The sequence below is a fragment of the Ursus arctos genome, unplaced genomic scaffold (genome assembly GCF_023065955.2).
Source record: "Ursus arctos isolate Adak ecotype North America unplaced genomic scaffold, UrsArc2.0 scaffold_14, whole genome shotgun sequence".
Lineage (NCBI taxonomy): Eukaryota > Metazoa > Chordata > Mammalia > Carnivora > Ursidae > Ursus > Ursus arctos.
The window spans coordinates 1059781-1085754 of NW_026622808.1; the positions used below are offsets into that span (position 1 = coordinate 1059781).

The 25974-nt window shown below is 59.2% G+C and overlaps 1 protein-coding gene across 1 annotated transcript in view; it reads left to right on the plus strand.

Moving 5' to 3' along the window:
- Positions 1 to 3592: 3592 nt before the first annotated feature.
- Positions 3593 to 25974, plus strand: part of RAI1 (retinoic acid induced 1) — a 99486-nt gene continuing 77104 nt past the window's right edge. The window contains 2 exon segments of the mRNA XM_057311264.1: positions 3593 to 6466; positions 25505 to 25643. The gene's annotated coding sequence lies outside the window, so the exon portion shown is untranslated.

Genomic DNA, 25974 nt, shown 5'->3' on the forward strand with positions numbered 1-25974 from the left:
GGTTTATTCATTTATAAAATATTTAAGACCTGTTTTGCTTTACCTGCCGCAAGGAGACAGCCAGGTTGGGGCCGAGATTGATGCTCTGACCATGATTTATTTATCTGGATTTTCTCTGCTGGGCTGGGCACCGCCTGCCATGTGGAATTTAACCAAGTGGCAAAATGGGTGTGTATCTATGTGTGTTCTGGGGCTTGGGGGGCCTGTGTGGACAGCATGTGGCCGGGTCCATTGATGGGGGGGTTCTGTACATGGAGGGGGTGATGGTTCTTCCGTGGCTGCCGCTTCCAGGCACGTATATGAGTCTGTCTGTGTTGGGTTGCTAAGTATGGGCCTGTGTGTGTGATCTGTGCGTCTAGTGGGGGAGTCTGTGTTTGTGACTGGCACCGACGTGTGGTTGTATGTATGTGGCTGTGTGTGTGTGTGTGTCTGGGTGGAGAGACAAGCCGAGGGGGCTGGTTTGTCCGAGCACGTCTTGGGCACTCATGTGCAATGGTAAGAAGTGGGGGAGCTGTGTTCCTCGGTGTGTGTGTGGTGCGTGTGTCTGCGATTGTGGGCAGGGGACCTGTGTATGTGGCTGAGTGTCTGTTTTCTTGTTAGTGTGTATATCCTGTGATGGGAGGCCTGTTCCTGTGTGCGTGTGGAGTGTGGTATAGGACTTTTCCCACCTGCTTTTTATCAATGGTAGAAGCAGTGGTCGCTGACTGGGTTGCCGAGTGGAGCTCAGTGCCCCGGGGAAATCTGAGTTCCGTGACCTCTGTGCCTCAGGCCCCAGGAAGGACTGGCTTTGGGGGCTGAGGAGGCACTGATAATCCCTGACCCTGTTCCAGCAGAATGGGCCTTCCCCGACCTTGGCTCAGAGGTCAGAGGACACTCCAGGGTCACTGTGGTCCAGGCCTGCATTTCACATACAGGGAAACTGAGGTCCAGAGGCCACACAGCCTGTTAGTAGCCAAACCTGGACCTTCATGCAGAGCCCGGCACCAGCTCTAGTATTCTGCTCCGGGGCAGCACCTCTCTGGGCCTGTTTCCTCTTCTGTTACACGGGAGTGGGTTCCCAGGTCCCTGCGTTCCTCTCACACAGAGCATCGGAGCCGGGATGGCCCAGGCAGAGGAGGCAGGAGTTGGTCAAGCATCACTCAGTGAGTCCAGTCCAGCCAGGAGGCAGGCGGCAAGCTTGACAAGGAATGACTGGGAGGTCTCTGCTCTGGGCCCTGAGACCCAAGGGTGAGTCCCAGAGGGCGATTCTGTACTTGGACCATTGTCTCTGTCCCTTCCCCGGCCACAGCCCCTGGCACAGATGGGGCCCAGTGGCCCGGGAGGTGGCAGGCATTTGGTTTTCCTCAGCCTTGTGACAGCCCTCAGCGCCCCCCCCCCCCCCTTAGCAGCTAATGTGCCTGTCACTACTTTCCTAATGAGGCTGCTGAGGGCCCCCTGGGACAGATACCTTTGCAGGCCAGCCTGGCAGCTGAGGGGGTGGGCTGGCCTCAGGGTCGGGTTAGGAAGAGGGGGGCCGAGCCCCTCTCCTGCCTGTGGAGGCGTGGAGGCCTGTCCAGATCCGTGAGCCAGCTGTGAGGGGATGTGTGTGGTGGGGGGAGGTGTCTGAGGGCTTGGGGAGGCAAGAAAGCCTCCACTCGGGCATGCATTTTTCTTTGGCGTTGTGACTACTTGCAGTTATAATACTTAATCTGGTCGACAGATAGGTTTGCAAGCCTACTGCGGTCCAGGACTGAAATCAGCCATGATCTGGGTGTTCGTAATCCCTGTCCTGGGGATGTGTGGCCAAGGGGGAAAAGACAGTCATCAAATAATCGAATTATTGGTGTCATTATACATTCATGTTTGGGAATGCGCATTTATCACAAGCCAAGACAGAGGCTTGAAGAATACATTGCAAGAGCTACTCGTGCAGAGAGGAGTCCCGTGTCTTGGCTGCAGGCTGCTCTGGATACCTGCTAAAGGCCCATCTAGGAATGAATGAGTCTGGGGAGTTTTGCTGTGTGGTCCCAAGCAACCGCCTACCTTCTCTGAGCTCCTCAGGGGCTAGAAGTTTCCTTCTAGCTCCATCACCTCTGAGTGGAACTCGGGCAGCCTGTGTCTCCTCTGCCTGTGCTCTTTGCCTTCCCCACCAGGGCCCTCAAGACATCTTTCCGCAATAACCTTGACTTTGGAATGCCCAAGGCACTGCCCCAGGGGATGCCGGGAGCCACAGCACAGCAAGGCTGCCTCAGGCCCCACCTGCCATTTCGTCTTAGCCCTTTTGCTCTCACAGAGCCACCTCCTGGGTCAAAGGAAGCCTGGAACAGATAAAATCTGAGAGTCAGTCCCTGACTCCCCCCACATGGTGGAGGGGGGTGTGTATTCACGCATTCACTTGTTCCTTGCTCAGCTATAGTGTTCCCTGAACCTCTATGAATTGCCAGGTGTTAGATCAAAGTGGCAAACTGGTTGCCGTGCCGCCACATCTGGCCCAGACCCATTTTGAAGGCCCGCCCAGTGTTTGGGGGGAAAAAACCTGAATTGCCAGTGAGTAATCCTTGGGTGGTTTTACCCCCAGTTTCCAGTGTGCCGCTCCTCCGAATTATTACAATCTGCTCCCCCCAAGGCCATGACTGGTGGCCCTGGCTACAGTCTGACACCCAGTTGGGGTGGGATGACACAGCCTCCACCTAGCCACCGTCCCCGCCCCTCCCTGGTCACCCCTCCTGTCTGTGTCACAGTGGTAGTGTGGTTTCCTGGGTATGGGCCCAGCCTCAACAGCCAGACTGCCCAGGTTCAAATCCTCCCGTTGGCTTTTTACCAGCCCTGGGACCTGAGGTCAGTTCAAGTCCCTCTCCAAGCCTTAGTTCCCTCCTCTGTAAAATGGGGGATCACAAGTACCCACTAGCTCCTGGGGTGGGGGGGCGTGTGGGGTTAAGTGAGAGAATTTCTGCTAAGTGCTTAGAAACAGGGCTTAAGTGTTGACTGGTATTATTGTGAATCAACAGGCTGAGACCTGGGTTCTAGCTCCCGGGTAGTGGGAACCCCCTGTGAGTCCCATGGCACCTACAGGCCTCAGTTTACCCAGCTGTGCATTTGGAAAAGAGACCCCTGCCTTGGCCGGTGGTCCTCCTCTCTAGCCCTCCAAAGACCAAGTCTAGGGACCGGGGCGACTTTGGGGACCGGGGCGGGGTTGGGGCCAGGCCTCCAACCCCCTTCCCTGGCGGGGCGCCCTGTGCCCGGGGCTGGGGCTCAGGAGGCCGCACCCGCCGCCCCTCCGGCGCTCGGCCCCTGCCCCTGCGGGGTTGCAGCCATCAAAGCGTCTTCTCGTTCTTATGCTAATGAGCTGCATTAATGCTTAATGGCCGCGAACGCGCGGGTTTAATTGCACCTGCCCGGGCCGGAGGCGCGGCCGGCCGCGGAAGCAGCTGCGCGCCCGCCCGGACGGCCTTAATTACCTGGAAGACGGCGCCCGGCGGGGAGGGGACGGAGGGAGGGAGCGGCGGGGCCTCGGCGGGCGCGCCTGCCTCCGCCGGCCACGGCCCGGCCCCGCTCATCCTCGGAGCGCCGCGCGGGGTGGGGAGAGGCTGGCGTGGCGGGTTCATTTAATTAATTTATCGCCCTGCCTCGGCGGAGACCTGCCCCGCCGGCCGCCTCGGCGCTCCCTGCGGCCCCGCGGCCGCCCAGCCCTGGGCCGTCTTTGGCTTGGCATTCAAGGCCCTTCGGGACGGCCGCAGCCCCCTGACCCGGCCGGCGCCAACTGCCCTGCACCAACAAGAACGGTGGTCGCTCAGTGGGTGCCAGGTGCCCTGGAGGGCGTTCAGGGTGACCTCTAAGAGCCCCCCCCCAGACGCCTCTCTCTCTCTCTCTCTCTCTCTCTGCCTCACCTCTCTTGCCTTTCAGAAGCTGTTCCGCTGCCTGGAACAAAGGGCCCTTTCCTACCTCTCCCACCCGCCCTGAAATCCATCCCTGTCCCCTCCAACAAGGCAGCCTCTGTCCTCGGGCTCCCTCTGTTGGGGGAAGGGGCTGCCCACGATGCGGGGTGACCTTTTGTGTTCTGCGGACAGTTCCTTGAGGTCAATCTGGTCTGATCATCTGTTCATGCCTGGGGATGGCACGGGTTGTGGGCTGCAGTGCTGCCCTGAGCCCACTGCCCAGACTGCGGACCCTGGTGGCTGTAGGGAATGACAGGAAGGTCAGGACACCTTGAGACTTCAGTGTTCTCTGTGGGACCTGCCTATGCTCCTCTCCACCCCACCAGGTGAGCCATGGGGAGGGGCCTGTGGCCTAGGCGCCTGCACCCTCCTGTCTCTCGCCCAGTCCTGCCCCTCTCTCCCTCTCACCTCTCTGCAGAGGGAAGGAGAAACGGGAGAGGGAGCAGGTGTACTGGTCATGTGGTTTCTCCAAGATGGCCCCCTTCTTCTCCCCTCCCTTCTCCACTGCCCCTGCATACCACCCCCCTCCTTTCTGCTGCCCGCCCCCCAATTTGTCTTCCCCTCTGGTCTGCACCAACGACATCATTTCCCCAAGTGCCCTTTGTGCCATCTCAGAGACAGAATTCGAAAGCCTAAAGTGATGTCCATCAGGAAACCACTGATCCCTGCCCTGCCCTGTGTCAGGCAGTGCTGGGACACAGAGGGGAATCAGATCAGGTCTCTGCCCTCCAAGGACTCAGGCGAGGTGGCCTGAGAAAGGAATTCTTGTGCTCTAATGTAAGAAGAACCATTTTGCAGGAAGCAGAGAACGGACTTTGAGCCCAGAGTGGAAAGGTCTGGAGAGGCTTCTGAGCTCAACCTGGAAGGAGGATAAGCTGGTCAGAGGGACTGTGGGAGGGTTTTCTAGGTGGGAAGAACATTTGGAGCAAAGGCCTGGGGCAGAACATTAACTCATATTGGGGGTGGGAGGAGTAAGGGACAACCACAAAACCTCGAGCTTATTAGAGGGTGAGGAGGTGGGCAGAGGTCCCTCTGCTGGCCAGCAACCTTCAGTGGCTCCCTACTGCTGAGACATCAAATTCAGTCCTTCTGGTGGCAAGCTCATACTACCCACCTCACCTCCGGACACAACTTAGCCTCAGCCCGTCCCCCACTCCACCTAGGATTTTATTGTGGACCTACTGTGTGCGTGCAGTGTGTGTGCATCAGTGTGTGTGTATGTGTGTGTGTGTGCTGGCAATGACCTTGTGTGAGCTCAGTGGCAGTGGGGCCTGCTGGGTGGGCCTCTTCTGCTTTGCTGGGGTCCCAGCAGGCCTGGCCTTCAGCCAGAACCTGGCATGCTCCGTCCCCATCCCCAGATGTCCTTGCAGACAAGATGGAGGTGAATGGGCAGGCTGCCAGGGGCGTCAGGTGGCATCCTAGCCGGGTGGACAGTCCTTTCTGATTAATGAGGTGGTGGAAGCCTGGAGGGAGGTCTATTCTGGCATGCCTCGGGACTCTGCCTTTGCCCGGTCAAGGCAAGGAATGAGGTACAAGGGTTGTGCTCCTACTGTGTGCAGGGTCTGCACAAAGGTCTTGGTCCTCAGTAACTGTTCTCACCCATGGGGTAGATTCTGTGACTATCTCATTCTGCAGATAGAGACACTGAGGTTACTGGAAGCCATAGAGAGTCCAAAGGCTCTCAGCTGGGAGGGGGCAGGGTTGGGCCTCAGACCAGTTCTGTGCAACTTCAAAACCGGTGTTAGTAACCACGGGGCTGTGGGGCATTGTGAACGCGTCTGTTTCTGCTACACTCTGGGCTCATGGGGAGGTGGGGCCATGCCGTTTCAGCTGCGCCTCTCTCGTGCTGGTTGGCAATGCTCCGCACGGAGTCGGCGCTCAGTCAGTGCTTGCGGACTGGGTGATTGGGACAGCGAACGATGTGTAGGATTCATAGGCAATGGGAAGGCTCCCGGAGCTGGGGACGGGGGCGAAGGGGTAAGGAGACTTGGAGACTCCAGGCCTCCTGGCAGAGAGTGGGCTCAGAGGAGGCTGGGAAGGCCCCGACTTCCTGTCCACGTTAGGAGGACGGCCGCCCTTGGAGGTGGCTGCTAGGGCCGACCACCCTGTGAGTCTGGCACTGCTTGGGGTTTGGATGCGAAGCAGGGATTGGGTGCAGGGTGGGGGCTCGTTCTGGCCAAACTACTAGGCATAAAATCTTGGGGAGGAGGGGCTGCCTATGTGAGGGAAATGCATTCCTGGGGCAGCCAGAACAAGGGTCTTAGCCATAACCTCTCTGGGACTGGGCCTGGGCGGTAGCTCAGGAAGGATTGATCGTGGTCTGGGGCTCGGGTTTGGAATGGGAGGGGAGGAACTTGGTGGGCAAAAAAACAAACAAAAAAAAAAAACCCAACTATTTACGATCGTAAGAGCCACAGTGTGTCTTGAGCACCCACTAGGCGTCAGGTACGGACTATGTCATCTGTAATCTTGATCACAACCCATTTTACAGATGACAAGACCAAGGCTCAGAGAGGTTAAGATCACAGAGCAGAGCTGGGATCTGATTCCAGGTAGGTCCATTTTCACACTCCACTGAACTTTTTATTTTTTGTCCTGTGACCCTTTCACAGACCCCCAAGTGGCTTCGGAGGCCCAAGGCCTTGTTTTCAGAAGTCCTGGGTGTGGAGCCTTGGCGTAGAGACTTACCTCCCTCCGTCCCTCTTTGGCCTCCCTTATGGGGACCGACCCTGAGAGCAGGGAGCAGCCAGTGCTGGCCACTCAGCCTGGCTCCTCAGAGGGTGGCCCAGGTGGTCAGGGCCACAGGCTTGCTGGCGTAGGAACCGGGGACCTTTCCTCAGTGGACCTGCCCGCCAGGAAAGTGGAGGGCACATGACCACCTTCACTTCTGAGGGGCTGTGTCTGAGACTGAGGGTGCCCTAGGGCACCCAGTGCTGTCGAGACACTGGGGGACACTCAGAGCACGGGGGACAGAGACTTGCGATCTCATCTCAGCCCTGCACAGCCCAACAGTGTGACCTTGGTTCAGTCACTGCTCCCTCTGAGCCTTTTTCTCTCTCCGTAAAATTGGGACTAGCTGCATCACCTGCAGGGCTTGTCGCATTGGAGAAGCCTGGGAATGGGATGTGGCAGGGTGAGGAGGCTCTGTCCAGTAGGGATGGTCCAAGGGGCCCTCTGCATGGGGGACCTCTGGTCTGAGGGCCAGCCTCCGTGGAGGGAGCTAAGAGCCCGTGCCGGGCAATGGTGTGCACGAGGGCCTGGAATCACAGATGGGAGTCCTGATGTCCATGTCACCGCTTACAAGCCGTGTGACCTTGGTGAGTCGCTTCACTGTCTGGACCTCAGTTGTCTCATCTGGAAAATGGGGGTATTCCTGGTCGTGGCCTCAGAACGCAGGATGGTTTCCATGAGGATTAAGTGAAAGTCCACTTCAAGTCCTAAGCCCAGCGTTCAGGCCAGAGGGACTGCTCTATCAGTGGCCCCCACTCTTCCTATTGCCGTTGGTCTTTTTGGAGGTATCGTTAGAGCTGTTGGCCAAAGTTTCCCGTTCCTCACCTTCCCAAGCCCGTGGTAAGTAAGGATCCAGCATCCTGGTCGTCTTGCAGTGGGGTTGGGTCATGTGGCCAGGCCTGGCCAATGACCCACATGTCCCTCCCAGCCTGAGCACTTCACTGCTGAGGGCGACATGCCAGAAGGCTCTCTCCCTCTGACAGGTCACAGTGGTGACCGCTTAGTGAGCGGGGAGCCTCCCGGCTGGGGAAGCTGTGTGGTGTGAAGGAGAAATAGACTTCTGTTGTTTTAAGCCCTTGAGATCTGGGGGTCTTGTCGTAGCAAGGTAGCCTGGCCTAGGCTGACGTCATCATGATTACTCAGATTCGATCCCCCCCCACACACCAGGGGTCCGCACCAGAGAACCACGGGCTGTAGAGGCGGCCTGCCAAGAAATAGAACGGAATTGCTGCCCTATTTCTAGACTCGTTGCCCTCGGACTCTCACTCATTTATTCCCGTTCTTGCTGCTTTACCTCATTCATTCGTTTGGCAAAGCTCTCTCGAGCACCTGTTTCGTAGACCCGGGGTTGCTGGTGATGCTTCGGCAAAGCGATGGCACATGGCTGGGAGGGGACCCGGCCGGCCTCCCCGGTGGGGCTCAGAGCTGGGGAATGCTGAAAGGGGGCAAGGCGGGCATCAGACTTGCAGAGCCGGGCAGAGGGAAGGACTGGCATTCCAGGCAGTGGGTCCTGCTTGAGAGAAGGCTGAGAGAAGGGGGTGGCAGTTGGGTCTGGCCAGGCTGGAGGGAGATTTTGGCCTTTGGCCTTTGGCCTAGTATTCCAGGCTGAAGGATGAGGACGAAACATAGGTAAAATGAAAGAGCAGGGGCGCCTGGGTGGCTCAGTTGGTTGAGCGTCTGCCTTTGGTTCAGATCATAATCCCTGGGTCCTGGGATCGAGCCCCGCATTGGGCTCCCTGCTCCACGGGGAGTCTGCTTCTCTCTCTGCCTCTGGCTCTGACTGCCACTCCCCCTGCTTACGTGCTCTCTCTCTCTCTCTGTTAAATAAATAAAATCCTAAAAAAAAAAAAATTACAAGAAGGAAAGAAAGAAAGAAAGAAAGAAAGAAAGAAAGAAAGAAAGAAAGAAAGAAAGAAAGAAAGACAGGCAGTAGGAGGGAGGGAGGCCAGGCCAAGGATCTAAGTGGATGAGAGCCGAACAGGGGTCTGGAAAGGAAGCCCAGGGCCAGGGAGAGCGCTTGTGGGCAGCACCTGCAGCCTGGGGGAGCAGCAGGCTAGATGGGGCCCCCACATGGTGACAGAGAACGTTTGGGAGGGTCACTGCAGAGCCCGTGCCCAAGCAACATCCAGACAAGCTTGTCCAGGAAGTGGGCTGGTTAGTGGACTGAACACCGAAGAAAAATGAGAACCACCCCTCTCGTCAAGAGCAAACCATTGATTTGGGGGTGGGGCCTAAGCTGCGAGCGGATGGTGCAAGTTTCCTCCCTGCACTGTCTCAGGGGGAAAAAAAGAATTGAAACTCCCACAGGGGGAAGGTTTTTAAAGATTTCAGCACTCAAGTGGAGGCTTTTCTTTCTCGAATAACCGGGTGTGCTCTTCCTTCCACACATGGTATCGATTCCTACTATGTGCCCGGCGCTGTTCTGGATGTCCATCAGTGAGCAGAGCACAGACCCCTGCCACGGAGGGTCTTCTTTCCTATTGGGAGGCGGGACGGTAGAGTGCGTTAGAAAGCAGTGCACGCAGTGAGGAAAATATAGAGCAGAGAAGAGGCTCAGGAAGTGGGAGCTGTTTGCAGTTTTAAATTCAGGAGTCAGGAAAGGCCTCACAACCAGGCGATGTGTGAGGGAGGCATGTGAGCCTCGAGGATGTCCGGGGGAAGGGCACTGCGGGCACAGGGAATGGCCGTGCAAAAGGCCTGAGGCGGGAATGTGCTTCGCATGTTGCAAAAACAGCTAAGAGGCTGGTGTGACTGGGGTGGTGTGAGGGGAGCGGGCCTGCGAGTCCTACCCGCCCGGCCAGGACTTCAGCTTTCGTTCTGAGTGAGCTGGGGGCCACTGGAGGTGCTGGCAGAGGCGAGTCCTGAGCGGATTCAGGAGTTCACAGGCTCCCTGGGCACTTGACAGGCCCAGACGGTGTGGAGAGCGGGAGAAGGTACCTGGATCTGTCTGGCCTCACAGCCTGGCACAGGCCTCAGAGTCTGCAAGCATAGGGGCTAAGCTGCCCCCCGCCACCGCCTCTCAGGGGTCACCCCTGCCATCCTTGGCCCTGGCCCTCTGCCACCTCTGCTCCTTCTGCCGCCCACCTGCTTCCCTGTAATGACTCCTCAGCCCCTGGGTCTCTCTGGGTCCTCTCCAAGCATAAATTGACCTGGAGGGGGCAGCATGGGTGGGGGCTGGCCCCCTCCCCAGGAGGAGACCCCTTGATGAACTCTGGGAAGCAGGAGGCTTAGCAAGCCCCTTGTTCTCTCCAGCTTCTCAGCCTAGATTAAACGAGCAAGGAATCGGCTCTGGTGGCCTCCCCTCTGGACTGTTCTCATGGGTGAGGCCGGGGGCCTGGGTGGAAAGACTCCCTCACGATGGAATCGTGAAATCCCAGCGTTCCCTGGGCGGGATCTGGACTCGGTGGCTGAGTGGGTCCCTGTCTCCCGCATCTCCTTGCACGCCTCCTGTGAAGTCCCCAGGCAGCTGCCCTCACTCCAGGCACAAAGGAAGTGCTTTGTCCTAGAGACCTCCTCCGTGGGCCTTTCCTACACTCCGGTGCGGTGGGGTGCATCATGCCGTCACCCCCACTTTACAGATGGGAAGACTGAGTCCCAGTGAGCAGAAGGGACTTAGGGCAAGTCCACTCAGTGCCTGAGAGGAGCCCACAGCCTCGTGCTCTTCCCACGTGCTCTTGTAGCACCCCAGGGACCACGGCCCTGCCATAACCAGAGTGACCGTTTCTCAAGAGTCTGCAGGGCGCCAGCTCCTTGCTATGTCCTGGCGGGACGATGGGGGTCCATGTTCCATGGGGGGCAGGGGGGACTGAGGCTGAGTAGGTGGCTCAGGCTGCTGAGAGGCAGAGCTGGGAGCCGGCCTGGGCTCTCGGAGCTCCCAGCAGCGAGGTCTGCGGTGTCCTGTGCGACCATTCCGGGCGGGCTCCTCTCTGTCTCCCACGCACGCCCTCTCCTGCCCCCAGGCGCTCACAGCCCCACCATCCTTCTCATCACAGCAGCCTCTTCTAGGTCCCTGGCCTCACTCCAGCCCTCATCTCCCTCCTGTGTGGCCTCCAGGCCTGCTGGGTCCCGGTCAAGGTGGAACCCCTGCCCAGATTCCCTGAACCCCAATACCGGGTCCCAAGGGAGGTGTGTCAGGGCATTTGTCTGAGCAGACGGCTGGAGCTTTGCTCGGAACCTTCAGGGGGCCCCCAGATAAGAGCTCTCTGCTGGGGCTGTGCGCACGTGTGGGTGCTGCTCGCGGGGCTTTGGAAACCCGCCTCTCGTGGAGCGAGAGAGGACGCGCGCGCGCTAAGGAGGCAGCTGAGCCTGGGCGGAGGCAGAGCTGGGACCGGCGGGGGCAGTGCCAGGAGCTGGTGTTTCAGGCGGAAATCCTCTTGCACGCACACTCATCCCTAGATGCCAGCCCGCTGGGGCACTGCCGATACACACCCACGCTCAGACACACCCACGCCTCCCTGCCACTTGTGGTCACATTCGTGGACACGCACACTCTTGTCACAGCCTCCAAAATCTGTCACACACACACAGACGTGCTTTCCACCGCCAGCCGGCCCTCAGCCATGCCCACTCCCAGCGCTCACTCTGGGGCTCTGAGGGCACACAGGCACACGCAGACAGACGTAGGAGGGGCACACGGGCTGGTGCACACACCCACCTGGCAAAGTTGATGGCTGCCGTGAGAGTGACTGCGAATCCGGATTTTCACCAAGAAACTGAGCCCAGAGGATGCTTTAACCCCAAGACAGAGCATTTTGGGGAGACCCGCTGAACACCCCCCCCATTTCTCCCTCACGTGCCACGCATGCAGACATGTCCTCACACCTGTTTGCACACATTCCTTATTGATTTGGACCGCCAGGTCCCAGCACCTGAGCCGCGTGGCCACAGACTCCTGTCGGACCAGCTCCCTTCCCCCCGCACCGTGTACACACGCATGCACGCCCATGCACACACACGGGCATACGGCCACAGCCATTTTACTCCTCACTGCTGGTGTGAGGATTTTTCCTCCTTTTTTCAGCAGTGTCTCACTGCCAGAGCTGGGGTCCGCCCATAGAGACATTCCTACAGTCCTGGCCCCTGGCTCTGTGACTCAGAGAAGCCCAGTGCCCCCCCCCACCCTCCCCCGCCCCCCCCCCCCAGGGAAATGCCTGCACAGTGAGGCCTCAGTGCAGGAGATTGGGACTTCCGGTGGGAGCCCCCCCCCCCAGCTTTGGGGCTGGAGGCTGGCCTGGGCCCTGTGATTGGTTGGCACAGGCTGCTCAGCCCATGCTGAGGCCCCCTGGCCCAGCTGCACCTGTCAGATGGGTCCCCTAGCCGCTGTGCCTACCGGGGACTTGCCCTCTCATTTCAGAGGTGGGGAAACTGAGACAAGGCAGTGGGCAGAGGCTGCTTTGAGGACACCCACGGCATACCATCCCCCCACACCCTGCTTCATTTGAGACAGAGTCTGCCTTGGAAGCCTGTGCACCCTGTAGGTGGAGCCTTCGGGGTCATCATCTCCCAAGGCCCAGAGAGGGCAGGGTCTTGTCCAAGGTCACACAGCAAGTCCATGGTACAAGCTGACCAGACTCTTATTCCAGAGCTCTCCTGGGACCAGGGGCTGGGATGCAAGCGTGCCTGGGAGGGGGCATCGAGGGGGAGCAGGCGAGAGGGAGGAGGCGGGGCTGGGTTTGCATCCAGCCTCCCCTCTCCCCCTCCCCTGCTCCCTTCTCTCCTTTGCACGCAGGGGTTTGTTTGGAGAATGACTCACAGGAATGCAGCAAAATCCTGATGGATGAGAAAGCAGGGCTGCAGTACCCTGAAACCTCCCCAGGGTGGGGAGGCAGGACTGAACCATGGGGCCAGAGGGGCTGCTGATCACGGGAGCCCTGCGTGCAGGTGGGGAGACTGAGGCCCTAGGAAAGCATCGGACCCTGCCTGCTGCAGAGCCCTCCTCCATCAGCACGAACAGGCACGCGCCCGCTCACGCACACGCACACGCACAATTGCGGCAGCACACCCAGGCTCCGGCCGTGCCGCCTTCTCCCCGGACCAGCCTCCCCACTGCAGGCCTTCCCAAGGCTTCCGTGTTTGCACACTGGCTCCTAATAGGCCATGAGCAAGCACACGCTGGCCGGAGCGTGACCCGAGCTGGACCCTTCTGGGTGCTCGTGTTATCCCTTCGTTCCTCCAGCCCAGAGGAATGCTAGTCATCTAGTCCTTTAGCCAAGCTTCCCGAGGGCCTACTGTGCACTGGGTACGGCCAGGGCTGGGGAGGCCGCGATCAGCGGTGCCATCCCTCTGCTGCTGTCTCGGAGGGAGAAGAGGGAGGTGTGTAGATGGGGGGGAGCTCAATGGGCCTTTGGGGGCAGGTGAGGCCCCAAGACAGCCCTAAGGGTGAGATTGAGAGCAAGCACAGGGCACAATGGCTGCCAAGGGGTGGCAGGGCTTGGGGGGCCTGGGGAGGTGCTGCAGTTGACACGGCTGGGATGTTAAAGGCCGGTGAGAAATGAGGCTGGGGTGACTCAGGGCCCCAGATGCTGGGGAGCAGCCCCTGGAGACGCTCACAGGGGAGCTCTGAGGCATCACAAGCCATTCACCTCCCAGGACCTCACGGCCTCCGACCTGGGGAGGGCCCCCTGGCAGAGGCAGCCCCAGACCCCGGAGCCAGGACCCCGACACCCCTGGGCCCCGCCTCTCACTGCCTCCTGACAGTTGTCACACAGGCATGCGGCCCTAGATGACCAGATCTGTGTTTTCAAGAGAAACCGGAATTTGGATTTTTATGTGAACTCCCCTGGCTCAATGAACAAAAGGCGCAGTGTGGTGGAAACCGCACATGTCCACAGGCAGAGGGCCTCGTTCCTAACGTCTGCTCTGTGGGGCGCTTGGTTTTTGCATTTGTTCCTCTTATGTTGCTTGCTTTGTTGGAGACAGCCCAAATATTCACCGAATGGCGACTCCATGCTAGGTGCAAACAGGACACCAGGCGATGGTGCTGCCATGTTAGCGGAGGAGAAGACAGTGGACAGAAAGACAGACGCGTCAGATGATAAGTGTCATGAAGAAAAAGCAGGACTGCAGGGCTAGTGGGGGGAAGAGCAGAGCAGACATCTAGGAGAAGCATGTTGTGGGTAGAAGGAACAGCCCGTGCAAAGGCCCTGAGGCCGGCCCGTGTTTGAGGTGTTTGAGGAGCTTGCAAGGAGGCCCTGGTGGCTGGAGCAGAAGGAGGAGGGGGAAAACGGGAGGGGATGAGGTCAAGGTGGTAGAGGTCTGACTGTGTCAGTGATTGAAGGCTGTGGTACAAGTTTGGTTTTTAACTCTTGTGTGAGGTAGGAGGCCTGGAGGGTTCCAAGTGAGCGGGGGATGGATGTGATTTAGGTTTCGGTAGGCTCCCTCTGCCCTCCGTAAGGGCTGAAGGGGGCAGGGGTAGGCACAGGCAGGCTGAGAAGAGGCCAGTACACTTGTCCGTAAAGACAGAGAGCAGATAGCGGTTGACAGAGGCCGTGGCGTGGTGCAGGGATGGGGAGTGACTGCTAATGGGTATGGGTTTCTTTGGGGGGCGGGGCAAGAAAATGTTCTGAAATGAAATAATGGTGACAGTGGTCCAGCTCTCTGAATGTACCAAAAACCACGTTTCCAGGGCGAATTGTACAGTATGAGGATTGTATCGCAGTAAGAAAACATTTTTCCCAGAGCCTACCAGGACTTCTAACCAAAATGGATACCCATGGAGAAGCCAGGAAGGAAATAGTAACGATAACTGTCACCGGGTCAGGGGGACCCCGGGGCTTTTTTCCTTTCTACTGTTGTATACTTTCCAACTTTTAAAATTAAAAGTAGGTATTTCTTTCCGAGAAATCAATGCTGTGTGATCCGGGGGGCGGGCAGGGAGTTGGTTCAGAGGCCTGGGCCTCTCGCTCACCCGGTCGAGCTCTGTCTGCTGGGCGTTCACGTGGCAGGCTTGGAGCAGGAGAGCGTTTCTGTGGCCCCCAGCCCTGACCTTCTGGAATTCCATTCCTGCTCACATGGCCTTGGTCAAGTCACAGGACCAGAGATCCCCGTGGTCCTCCCCCGTCTGGTGTCTGAGCCGCCTGTGTGCCCTCTCCACCCAGAGACCCCCTTTCTCTGCTTGCACGCCTTCAGCCACAGGCCGCTCACCACCTCCCAGGGCGGCTCGCTCATTCCATTTCTGGGCAGCTCTGCCTGTTAGCAACTCTTCCTTATATGGAGGTGAAATCTGTCTTCCTGTTGCTTCTACTCCTCCTAAGCTCCCTCTCTGAGCCCCAGTTTCTGGGTCTGCAGCACGGGGCTCCCAGGCCCTCACTTGGCTGTTGGGAGGTTGTAAAGGGATCCGGGGGTGAGTAGCCCAGAGCATGTGTCTGTGGTCATTCAGTGCTGGGGACAACGCACGGGCGGGCCTTGGCCCCAGCAGCAGAACCCAGCAGGATTTCTGAATGAAATGTTCAGACCATCACCACGAAATTGAAACTTGGTACTTATCCCAGCGCCATCAGAACTAACATTTGTCAAGGGTCCGTGATGAGGCAAACCTCCTTAGTGACTTTGACCTACAGATTTTCATTCATCCTCAGCACAACCCAGGCCTTGCCGGTCTCCCATTTTAACGGTGACAAAATCTAGGGCTCAGAAATGTAATGCGAAGCAGCTGGGTATGAATCTCTTGTCACACATTTTGGGAGTGGTATGGATTGTCTAAGAAAGTTGACCGCAGTCCTCTCCACCACAGAAATGTATGGAAACAGGGCTGGAAGGACATCCTATTAGTGGTTGGTTGAACTTGGCTCTTGGCCCTGTCAGTCGGTCGAGTGAAGGCCCCTTGTAGCTGCCTCGTCTGGGGGGCTGGGCTTGGGAGGATTCTCCTGGTCTCGGTCCGTAAACCTTGTGCTAAATTTAAGGAGAAAGATTACAGCTTAGAAGGCTGCTTTCCAGCCCCTCTCCAGCCCCTTCCCCGTGAGGGAAGCAGGAGCAGAAGCATCACCTCTCCACCCAGAGAGGGTGCAAAGCCGCCCAGAGACACACAGCCAAGATGTGGCAGGGCTGGGCTTGCCATGGGGGAGGGCAGAGGCAGCGCCTTTCCTGGCTTAGGGGAGGTTGGGAGCTGTGACTTCATCACCTGGTAACTCTCTTGGAAGTCAGAGCCCAGGCAGGCTTCTGAAGCCAGGGGTTCAACTCCCTTCCTCCACACTTGTGCCCAGGCTAGACCGCCCTGAGCTGGGTTCCAGGGTGTAACAGGTGAACGAGAACAGCTCCCGAGCCAAGGCAGTGGTTCAGGTGCTCCCCCGAAGTCACTCAGACCTGTGCTCTCTCTTCTCCTCTCTGAGGCTGTTTCCATTCAAGACACCTCCCTCAGAAGATTTCTGGGAGGATTCCATGGGGGAGCTTCGCAGAGGGAGTACCCTCTCCGCACGCCACCCCTGCCCCGTGGCACAGTCACCTGGGTTCCACTGGGAATGTGGGGATGAAGCCAAACTAGGAGGAAGAGCACAAGAACAATAATCCCCTCCTCCTCTCTCCCCTCCCTCCTCCCCCCTCCCAGTTCCCCTCCTCCTCCTCCTCATACATTCATGTGGTAAAAAATTCACACGGCACAATTAGCATCCCTCCCACCCCTCCTCTCCTCCTTCATCAGCAGTTTCTTCTCTCTGCTTCCAGAGGGGATCTCTGCAGATTCAGGGACCCCCGAAAAGGGCTTTCCGTTTGAACGTTCCTTGGGACTCACTTGGCCTGGGAGAAGCTAAGCTGGGCCTGGGTCTCTTGCCGCATTCTGAGGCTGACAGGCCGAGGTGACAGGACTGGGAGGGAGTTGGCCTACTAGTGCCAAAGATAAAGGGCATGCCGTAGCAAACCCAGGTCCATCAGACGGGACTTTGGGGGTCCTCAGCTGGCTGGGGTCGGGAACTGGAGGCCAAGAGAAGGCCTGGGGGCAGCCTCCCCAGGGCCACCAGGTAGAGGGGGCGCGGAGGCCCAGGGAGCTCTGGGTTGAGCTGGGAAGGGGCTGGAGGGGTCAGCTGAGGAGTGGTTGAGCCCCCCAGAGTTACCCTCGGGCTCTGGGGTCCAGGAACAAAGGATGTGCGGAGGCAGGTGCCTGCTGCCCAGGTGTGTGTGCAGGCGTGAGTCTGTATTCTTCACAGAGGAGGCCCTTACGCCGTCCCATTTGTGTGTGTCCCTGTCTGCGTTTCCTTGAATGCAGATAAGCACACGTCTGTCTCTGGTTCTGTGAGTGTGCACACACATGGATGTGTGTGCCCGGGTATCTCCACCTAGGGGAGCCTCTGTGTTTATGCGCGTCCTGACCCCCTCCCCATCTGCTGTGTGACATGGGAGCCCTCTCAGTAAAAAATGGCATCAGCGACCGCCCTGAGTTTAGGGGAGGGAGTCATCCTTGCCCTCTCGCCGAGTTCTCTTTGAGGCGGGCAGAGGAAGCCACTGGGGCTCAGGGTAGGTTCCACATCCTCTTGGAAGGAGAGGAAGCCGAGGAGCTGTAGTCATTCCCATTCTTGGGCCCCTGGGGAGCCCCTGAGCCTGGGCCGGAGGAGCTGTGTGGCCCAGTGCAAAGGGGCCGGGGTGGGGCCGGTCTGGGTGTGTCTGGTTGTGCGTGTCTGGTTGTGCGTCTTTGGTTTACATCTGTGTGTCTTTGCACGTATGTTTTTGTGTGCGAGAATCTCAGGGCTGAGCTGGCGGGTCCGACTGGGTGTGTAGGTCTGTCCGGCTCTGAGTATGTCTGTGTGTTTGTCTGGCTTGCTTGCTCTGGCCCAGGCAGGCCTGCTGCTCAGCGACAGTCAACTCTGCTTGGGGAAAGTGTCAGGGGCCACAGGCCCTCCTTGGTCACCGCCTGACCTGAGGCCTCAGCGTGGGCCATGTCCGGGGTTGATGGTGCTCCTTACCTCAGGGGTGGGAGGGCTCTGAGCTGGGTCCCTTCTCTCCTCCTACATGGTCCCCAGTGGCCTGGTGGCATATGTCCATGGGATGGTCGCCAGCGTGGCAGAGTGCCTCTGCCAGCATCCGGGCTCGGGCTGGGGCTGGGGCTGGGGTCACAGGTCAATCTATAGCAAGGGCCAGATGTTGGTCTACGGCTGGGGACTGTGGTTGGGGTCAGAAGTCCATTCTTCCAGAGTGCAGGGGTCAGTCTAGGGCTGGGGTTGGGGTAGGGGGCACATACTGTGCCTGGGGTCAACGGTCAGAATGTGGCTGCGGCTAAGGGTCAGTCAGTGGCTGGGCTCAGGGGGCCCTCTGTATTGACACGGAGGACCGGACAGGGCCCCCAGTCCTTCGGTGGCTCCCTGGCCAAGGAGACGGGCTTGAGCCCTGGGCTGCAGCTGCTTGAGAGGTAGGAGCTCAGAGGCAAGAAGGCTCCCGTGACTGCCCTGGGCTGCTCCCACGGCCATGACGAGATCCCAGCCAGGCCACGTGTGCGGGGAATTGGCGGCCTTGGTCACAGCCAGGAACCAAGGGGTGTCCTCTGGACCCAGGATAGAAGAGGAGAATGCAGAGCAAGGGCAGGCCCTCCCCAGCCCGCGGAGATGCCACCTGGCAGTCCAAGTGCCTCTCCCCAGGTCTCTTTGGTGCCCTCCCCTCCCCTCATTCCTGTTGCTCTGTCAACCCTTCTTTCCTCTCCCCTGCATTTGCTCTGGTAGCCTCCACTCATCTCCTACCCCTCAGCCTCCTCCCCTCTTCCTTCCCTCTGTCCCTCCTCTCTCTGCCTTTCCAGCCTTGCAACCCCCCTCTTTTCCCCCATATATCCCCCCCACCCCCAGCCCTGCTTTCAGCCGCCATCCTCTGAATGCAGGGCCTTGCCTCCTCCCAGCCCAGGGACACAAGTTCAGCACCTTCTCCTGCACCCAGATGCTGAGAAAGGGAGGTGACTGCCCTTGGGGGTTGGGGGGGGCGCTGGGGCGACACCGGCCTGGAGCGCCCAGGAGACTGAGGCTGAGGGGGCTACAGGGTGAGAGCATGTGCCCCCCACCCACGACGTTCCTCCTCGGAAGCCCACACCCAGTGAAGGGGATCCCACAGTGGGTGGGTCTGCCCCCATCTGAGTCTAAAGCTGTATGACCTCATCTGGTGGTGGCCTCCCACAGCCTAGTAAAGAAGGATGGATGGACAGACAGATGGCAGAGAAAGCCACAGACAGCAGAGATCAAAGGTCGTGCAGATCAAAGGCAGGAACTGGTTTGGTCTCTGCAGACCCTGCAGGGCAGACCCCAGCCCAGCCCCCGTAGGGCCACAGGGCCAGCGCGGGGGAGGGGGGGGATCATGAAGTGCGCACCTCCTGCCCCCAGGCCTTTTTCCTGCCTGGGCTTTGGCCAGACCCTAAATAGGGAGACCCCAGATCTTCATCTGACTTCTACTGCCTTCCCTGGCATCTTGGGGGGGGGGGGCACACCGTGTGTTTGAAAATGTTCTGAAAGTTGAAAGGAACTTGGATATATATAATGCTGATCCCCCACCCCCAGCTGAAACATCAAGTTCTTTGCTTACAAAGAAAAACATTTTCTCAAGTGTTTTGCTCTTGGTCTCACATGGTGGCCCAGCTCTTAGGACGAGCTGGGCGGTAGAGGGTTTTGGGAGGTGGGGACAGAAAGTAACAGTACTGGAATTGCTTAGTGACCACACCAGCCCAGGAAGACTGGGGGGGGGGGCTGTTTCCCCTGTGCCCCCAACAATGCCTGGCACTTGGTGGGCGCCCCAGAAAGGCACTCCGGGGTAGAGATCTACGGAGTGGATTCACTCCATCCGTCTGGGGTAACAACAGGAACCACAAGGGAGGGAAGGCACATCAGGTCCTCGGCGGCTGCCCTGGACTGACATGCTTATTAAAAGGGGAAACTGAGGCTCGGAGTGGGAAAGTAACTTGGCAGGGCACACTGCTCCCGGTCCATCTGATAAAAATGGGGCCTCTTCAGCAGCTGTCTAAACCAGCACACTGGCATGAAGTTCATGAACCTGTCAGATGGGACAGGTTTGTTCCTTCCTAAGGACCTGCCCTCCCCCCCTCCCCTGGGGAACCTGCTCCAGACCATTCTGGTGGCCCAGGCCAGATGCACCAGCTAGTCCTGTTAGCCCTGCCCCCCAAATAAATACAGAATCCCACGCCTTCCCAGCTCTCCATGACCCCCACCCTGGCCAGGCCCTGTCCTCGTCCACCTGCATGGCCGCAGGGCCGACACACTGGCCTCCCTGCTGCCGCCCCGGCCCCACGTCCGCTCTCTTCACAGCAGCTGGGGATACTGTGAGGACCTCAGGGAGAGCATGTCCCTCTTCTGCTCCGAACACTGCACAGACACCTCATCTTACCCCCGATAAAAGCCAAAGTTCTTACTAAGGTGTTCAAGGTCCTATGGTGTGGCTCCTGTCACCTCTCTGTCCCCATCTCTTCCCCCTTGCCCCATTGCCGCTCAGCTCCAGCCACACCAGCCTCTGCTGGTCCATGAAAACTCTCACCCTGCTTCTGCCTCAGGACCTTTGTCCTGTTGTCCCCTCCGCCTGCACACCTCCCCCCCCCCCCCCCACATAGCTACAGGCCCTACCACCTTAGTCTCTCAAGTCTGTTCCCAAATGTTTTCAAGGGCAAGTCCCCTGACCACCCAATGTGAAAACACAGCCCTGCCCCAGATGCTCCCAGTCCCCTTCCCTGGCTTTATTTATTTTTTTTGCCTAAATGTAACATACTGTATAATTTACCCATTCATTCTGTTTCTTGTCTGACTCACGACCACAGAGAACAGCAGCTTTGTCCTGTTCCTTGCTCTGAATCCTCCACATAGAACAGTGCCTCGAACATAGTAGGTGCTCAGTAAATTATCCCCTGGGCAAGTGGATGAATACTTCTGCTATATGCAAGCTCTGTGACCTTGGGCAAGTCGATTGTTTGGACTCGGTGACCCAGTCTTTGAAATGGGGGTCGGGGAGACCGATGTGAGGGAAAGATAAAGATTTGAAATCGCTGGCTGACTACTCTGTAAATATGTATAAGAGAGATGTTGAAACCTGCCTGGCCCACCTCTGACCCGGGGCCTGCAGACGTGCTGGTCAAATGCCAGGCACTCTGTCCTCTCTTTGGAGAGCCAGGGCATCTCAAGGCCAGGAGGGACTGGGGGTTACCAGACCAGGGCTAACCTTGAACGTGACTTCTTTGTCCTTTGTCTTCATGGCACCTGCCTGGCCTGGCTGGTAGTGTCCAGACGCCTCTTCTCTGCCTCTTGTGCCCACCTGGGTGGCCCCCGGCTAACCCCTGTCCCTGGAGGCCTGTCAGTGAGCCTAACATCTGGCAGCCCCGCTGATCGCTATTGCCCCACTGACTCCCCAGGCCCCTGTGTGGGGTCTCCTCCCTGGCCCCCGTTTATTATTTGACCCTGGGATGGTATTTGGACACACGCTTTGCAGGAAAGCAAAAGGGTGACCTGTCCAGGCCAGGCTCTCCTGAACAGAGCCACACCTCACCAGGAAGCATCTGGCCCTTTGAGACCTGTGAGCACTCCCACCCTGGCCCATAAAACCCTCCCGCCAGCCAGCCAAGCATGGGGGACCCCCTCTCCCCACAGAGCCTGGGGCAGGACTCAGTGGTGAGCCCTGGAGTCAAACCCCTGGCTGGAACAGGGAGCCCGCCAGGCAGGCAGCCTCCCCTGCCAGTCATCCCCTCAGCATTTATGGAGCACCTGCTGTGTGCCGGGTACTACCAGCGTGATCCCGTGGAATCCTGCCAGGAGGGTCCGATGGAACAAGCAAGGGCCCGGAGGCCATGTAGACCTACGTTTGAATCTTGACCCTCTGTCTTCTTCATTCACTCATTTGCTAAATGCCTCTTGAGCCCTGCTCTGTAGCAGGTGAGCGGGATTTCTCCCACAACTGTGAGGTGGGGATCAGAATGTCCTCCTGTGTGCTCTTGCTGAGTCCTTTGATGGCTCTACAGCCTGGGTTTCTCCTTTCAGAGATGAGCAGACCCCCCCCCCCCTTGCTGAGTCCTTTGATGGCTCTACAGCCTGGGTTTCTCCTTTCAGAGATGAGCAGACCCCCCCCCCCCCCGCCCTTGCAGGACTTATCTTGATGACCGTCCGTGATAATACTCGTGGAAGGGGTTTCCATCCGCCTTTGGCAAATGTGAATCTGGACCCCTCTGCCACACTGTGCCCAGAATGACAGAGAGACCCCTGCAACAGAGGAAGGGCTCGGCTCTCCTTTGGGACAAGCCAGCCCACCACGTCATTCCTCCAAACCCTTAGGACATGTGCAGAATCCATGCAGGGTGCTCCCTGAGTGACCGCCGATGTGTCAGTCATGTGACCGATCCTTGTCCTGATGTTGTCCAGCCGCTTCCCCCATTCTTCTTCAGAGGGGCTGCTGGTTCAAAGAGGAGAAAGCCCCGGGCTGGGTCAGCCTCATTCACTCATTCATTGACTCGTTTATTCATTCAACAAACACTTAACTGAATGTGTGTCAGGCACCGTTCCAGGTACAGGAGGGAGTGCCAGTGAGCACACAGACAAAAATAACCACAAAATACCTAAATAAATACATTATATGGTACGTTAGAAGGTGGGGATGAGCATTCCAGGCGGAGGCACAAGCAAGTGCAAAGGCCCTGTGTCTGGTGAACTCAGGGAACATCTAGAAGACAAAGTGGTGAGTAAGGGGGAGGGGCATGAGGTCAGAGAGGCAGCGGGGGCCTGATTGTATGGGCTCTCACCAGATGGTTCTGATCACTCTGAAACCAGGGAGGGGAGGGGAGCCTGTCCCTGCCGCCCCCCCCCCCCCCCGCCCCGTGAAGGGCGCACGTGCTACCATCCTCACACCCATACCTGCCAGTCTGGACCTTGCGGCTGTGGACGAGGTGGCTGAATCAGGATGTGACAGGGACAGTTTGAGGCTGAGGGTCAGGCAGCACCATGATAGGGGTTGCAGGCCAGTCTGACTGGGTTGGTGGTCCCCAGCAGGGATTTGGGCTTTTTTGTCTGATGGTGCACATAGTGGGCCTCTCCTCAGCCTCAGGACTGAGTGACCCTGATTCCCAGGCCAGATCACCAAAGACAGGGATCAAGTAGCCTGCACTCTAGAGATGGGAAGACTCGAGCCCACAGAGGAGATGGGCTGCCCAAGCTTGCTGGCTGGGAGTGGTGCCCACCGATGCCCTGTTTTTGCTGCATCCTTACCAGCTGAGCTAGCGATCAGCCCAGAGGGCACATTAGGGTCCATTTCTGGGAGGGAGGCCTCCCCTTTGCCCCTAGGCATCCACACTCAGGAGTCTGGGTAGGCTGTAAGATGTTCCAGGCCAGTGATTGCCAAGCCTAGCTGGAAGCCTTTGATTCCTAGGCAGAGGGAACAGCATGTGCAAAGGCTCTGGGTACTTGGGTTGGTTAGGTCTGGGCTGGAGCCTAGGAATCTGTGTTTTTAGTTTCCCATTTGACTCTGTACCAATGGTAGGTTTGGGAGTGACTGTTCAAGCCACCGCACAGCCTTGGACGCCCTTACCCGAAGACCTTTGAGGCACAGCAATCATGAAACCCCTTCTAGTCTGCATTCCCGCCTTCCCTCACCCCAGCCTGGAGGAGGTTGGGCTGAGGGAAGCACTCAAGCAGTGGGTAGAGATGTGTTGCCTGCCACGGCCCTCTCTAAGGAGCCACAAGGCTCCAGGGAGGGCAGGGCAGGGTGGGGAGGACACTCCCCACACCCAGTTGGCTCATAATTGCTGCGGGAGTGGAGTGTAGCATGTATGGAGAGGTTGGTAGCGGCAGGGTGGGGGGTTAATAGAGGAAGTCGGGCAATCACCGAACAGCAAAACCTAAGTGTGATAGAGGTCGTGGGTGCGTTCCTCCCCTCTTGGCAGAACGGAGGGGGCCCTGAGCGGGGAGCAGAGGTGGGGGGGGGCAAGGAGAGCGAGACAAACAAGACTGGCAAGCAGGAGAAAGTGGAGAGAGCCAGGGCTGACACGTCTGTGTGATCCCTGGCGCGATAATTGGGTGAACGGACGATAGGTCGGACACGTGCATAGATAGAAGGGTGGGTAGATGGAGAGACGGAGAGATGAATGAATGAATGGCTGCGTGGGCGGTGAGCCGCCTGGAGAGGGGCGGGCTAGTCGAGCTCTCAATCACAGCCCCGGGGCGCGGCGCCCGCCTGCTACGCTCTGAACCCCCCCCCCCACAACCGCGGCCCCTCCCGGGGCGCGTAATTCCGTGCCCGGAGGGCTCTGGAGCTGCTCCCGGTGGCGGCTCCCGGACCAGGGCGAAGAGGGGATGCGCCACCGCCGCGGGGCTCCGCGCGACAGCCTTTAGCGCGCAGGCTGGGCTGCCCCTTCGCCGCGGGGGGAACCTGGAGGTGCGGTCCCGCCTTGAGGCCCCGGCCCCGCGCTTCTTTGTCTTGGCCCAGTCCTCTGCGCCTCCAGACTGCTACCCGCCTCTTCAGGCAGCCCTCGCCGCGCACTTCTGGGCTGCTCCGGATCTCCCGAGTCTCAGTTCCCGCTGCCCCCAGCCCATAGGCGTCTCCCCCGCCCAGCAGGGTCCCCCAAACCCAGTGCCTCTAGGACCACGGAGCCGGCAAGTACCAGGATCTCCAAGCTGCGTTTCTGGTACGGGGGGGGGGGGGGGCGCGGGATGAAGGCCCCCTCGTCTCCGCCTTCTCTCCCCGCCCTTCCTCCGCCACTACTCTTCGCGCTGCGCCCCGACCCCAGCGCAGCCTGTTCGCGCCTTAAGCGGCTCTTCTGCGGCGGTGCCATCCCCGACACCACGCGGAGCCCCCCTCCCGCCCCCCGCGCCCGCCAGGCCTCAGACCCGCACGCAGAACACAGCCCTACGCAGCCACACACAAGACCGCCTGCAGACACACACCACAGCCTCTAGTCGACCCACAGCCCTGCACAGGCGTACTACCCCCTACACACGCAGACCCACAACCCCAACAACCGCAATCCCACTCACAAACAAGCCCACAAAGATATACAACACCCCTGAGACACACTCGGGCCCACGCAGACACAACCCTACACACACAACCTCACACAGACACACAGCCCCTCGGACACACGCAGCCCCACATGGGCGCAGTCCCACCCACGCAGTCACAGCCCTCTATAAACGATCGCGCACAAAAACAACTCCACGCAGGCACCCCATCACTCCGTTCCTCCGAGACCCAGCAACACACTCACAGGCTCGTAGCCAGACCCCCAAACCCCGTGACATTCACACGTAGGACAGACCAGAAATATACAGCCACACCGGTGCACACACGGACCTAATCGCGGAGCCAAAAGCTCACCCACGGGCTCGTAAGTCACTGGAAAAATATTAAAGCGTTTCCCTCCCTCCCCTTCTATCTCTGACACACACGCGCGCGCGGTTGCGCGCGCTCGCGTACACACACACACACACACAGACACTCACCCCCACCCCCAAAGCGCCTCGGAGCCTCCTAGCCGGTGACCCCGAGCCCCCGCGGTGAGAGCCGCGGGAGCGTCTCCCCGGCGCCCCCTCCTCCGGTTCCCTACCGGAGCTCACCACTCCTCCCCTCGCCTCCTCCCTCCCTGCCCCCTCCTCCTCCTCCCCTCCCCCGCGTCTGGGGCGCGGGCTGCGCGCAGCCAAGCCCCCTCGTCGCGCGCCCCTCCCCGCGCGCACCCCGCGCCCGCAACGCGCTTGCCGAGTGGATGCGGCCACGGGGCGGTCTCTAATTACCTCCTGTCCCCCGGTGGCCCGTGAATAATGGCTACTGAGGGCGCTCGCAGGGGCTGCTGAGAAGGAAACGCGGGGCGCGAGAGGCGCGGCGCGCGCGGGAGCGCGAGGGAGAAAGGAGCGAGCCCGGTGCCGCCGCGAGCGGCGGGCGGAGAGAAAGGAATCGTGCGAGCGCTCACATTTTTTTCTCCCAAGGATCTCATCTGGCCGCCGCGTTCTGGAAGAGGCGAGGGGGAGAGCGCGCGCGAGAGGAGGAGGAGAGAGACGGCGCGGGGAGAGGGAGACGGCGAGACGCGCAGCGCCGGCGCCCGGGAGATCCAGGAGGAGCCCGCAGGTATTGTTGGCGGCAGAGCTTTGTGTCTTCGGGGGGCCGTTCTGGGGCGCGAGGGCTCCCGGAGCCCCCGGGCCGCCGCCGCGCTCGGACCTGCCCCAAAGCTGGGGCTGCCGGCGGTGGTGGCCGCCGGCCGCGGGCACCCCTCCCGCCGCGCCGCGATCTTGGCTGGAGTTGCAGATTTGCCTGTTTGGGGGTTTTCCACGCCGGTTGAGGGAATCGGTCTCAGGAGAAGGAATTTCTTTCTTTCTTTTTTTGTTTCTTTCTTTTTTTTTTTTTCTTTGTGTGTGTGTGTGTGTGTGCGCGCGTGTGTGCGTGCGGCCGCAGTTTGGTT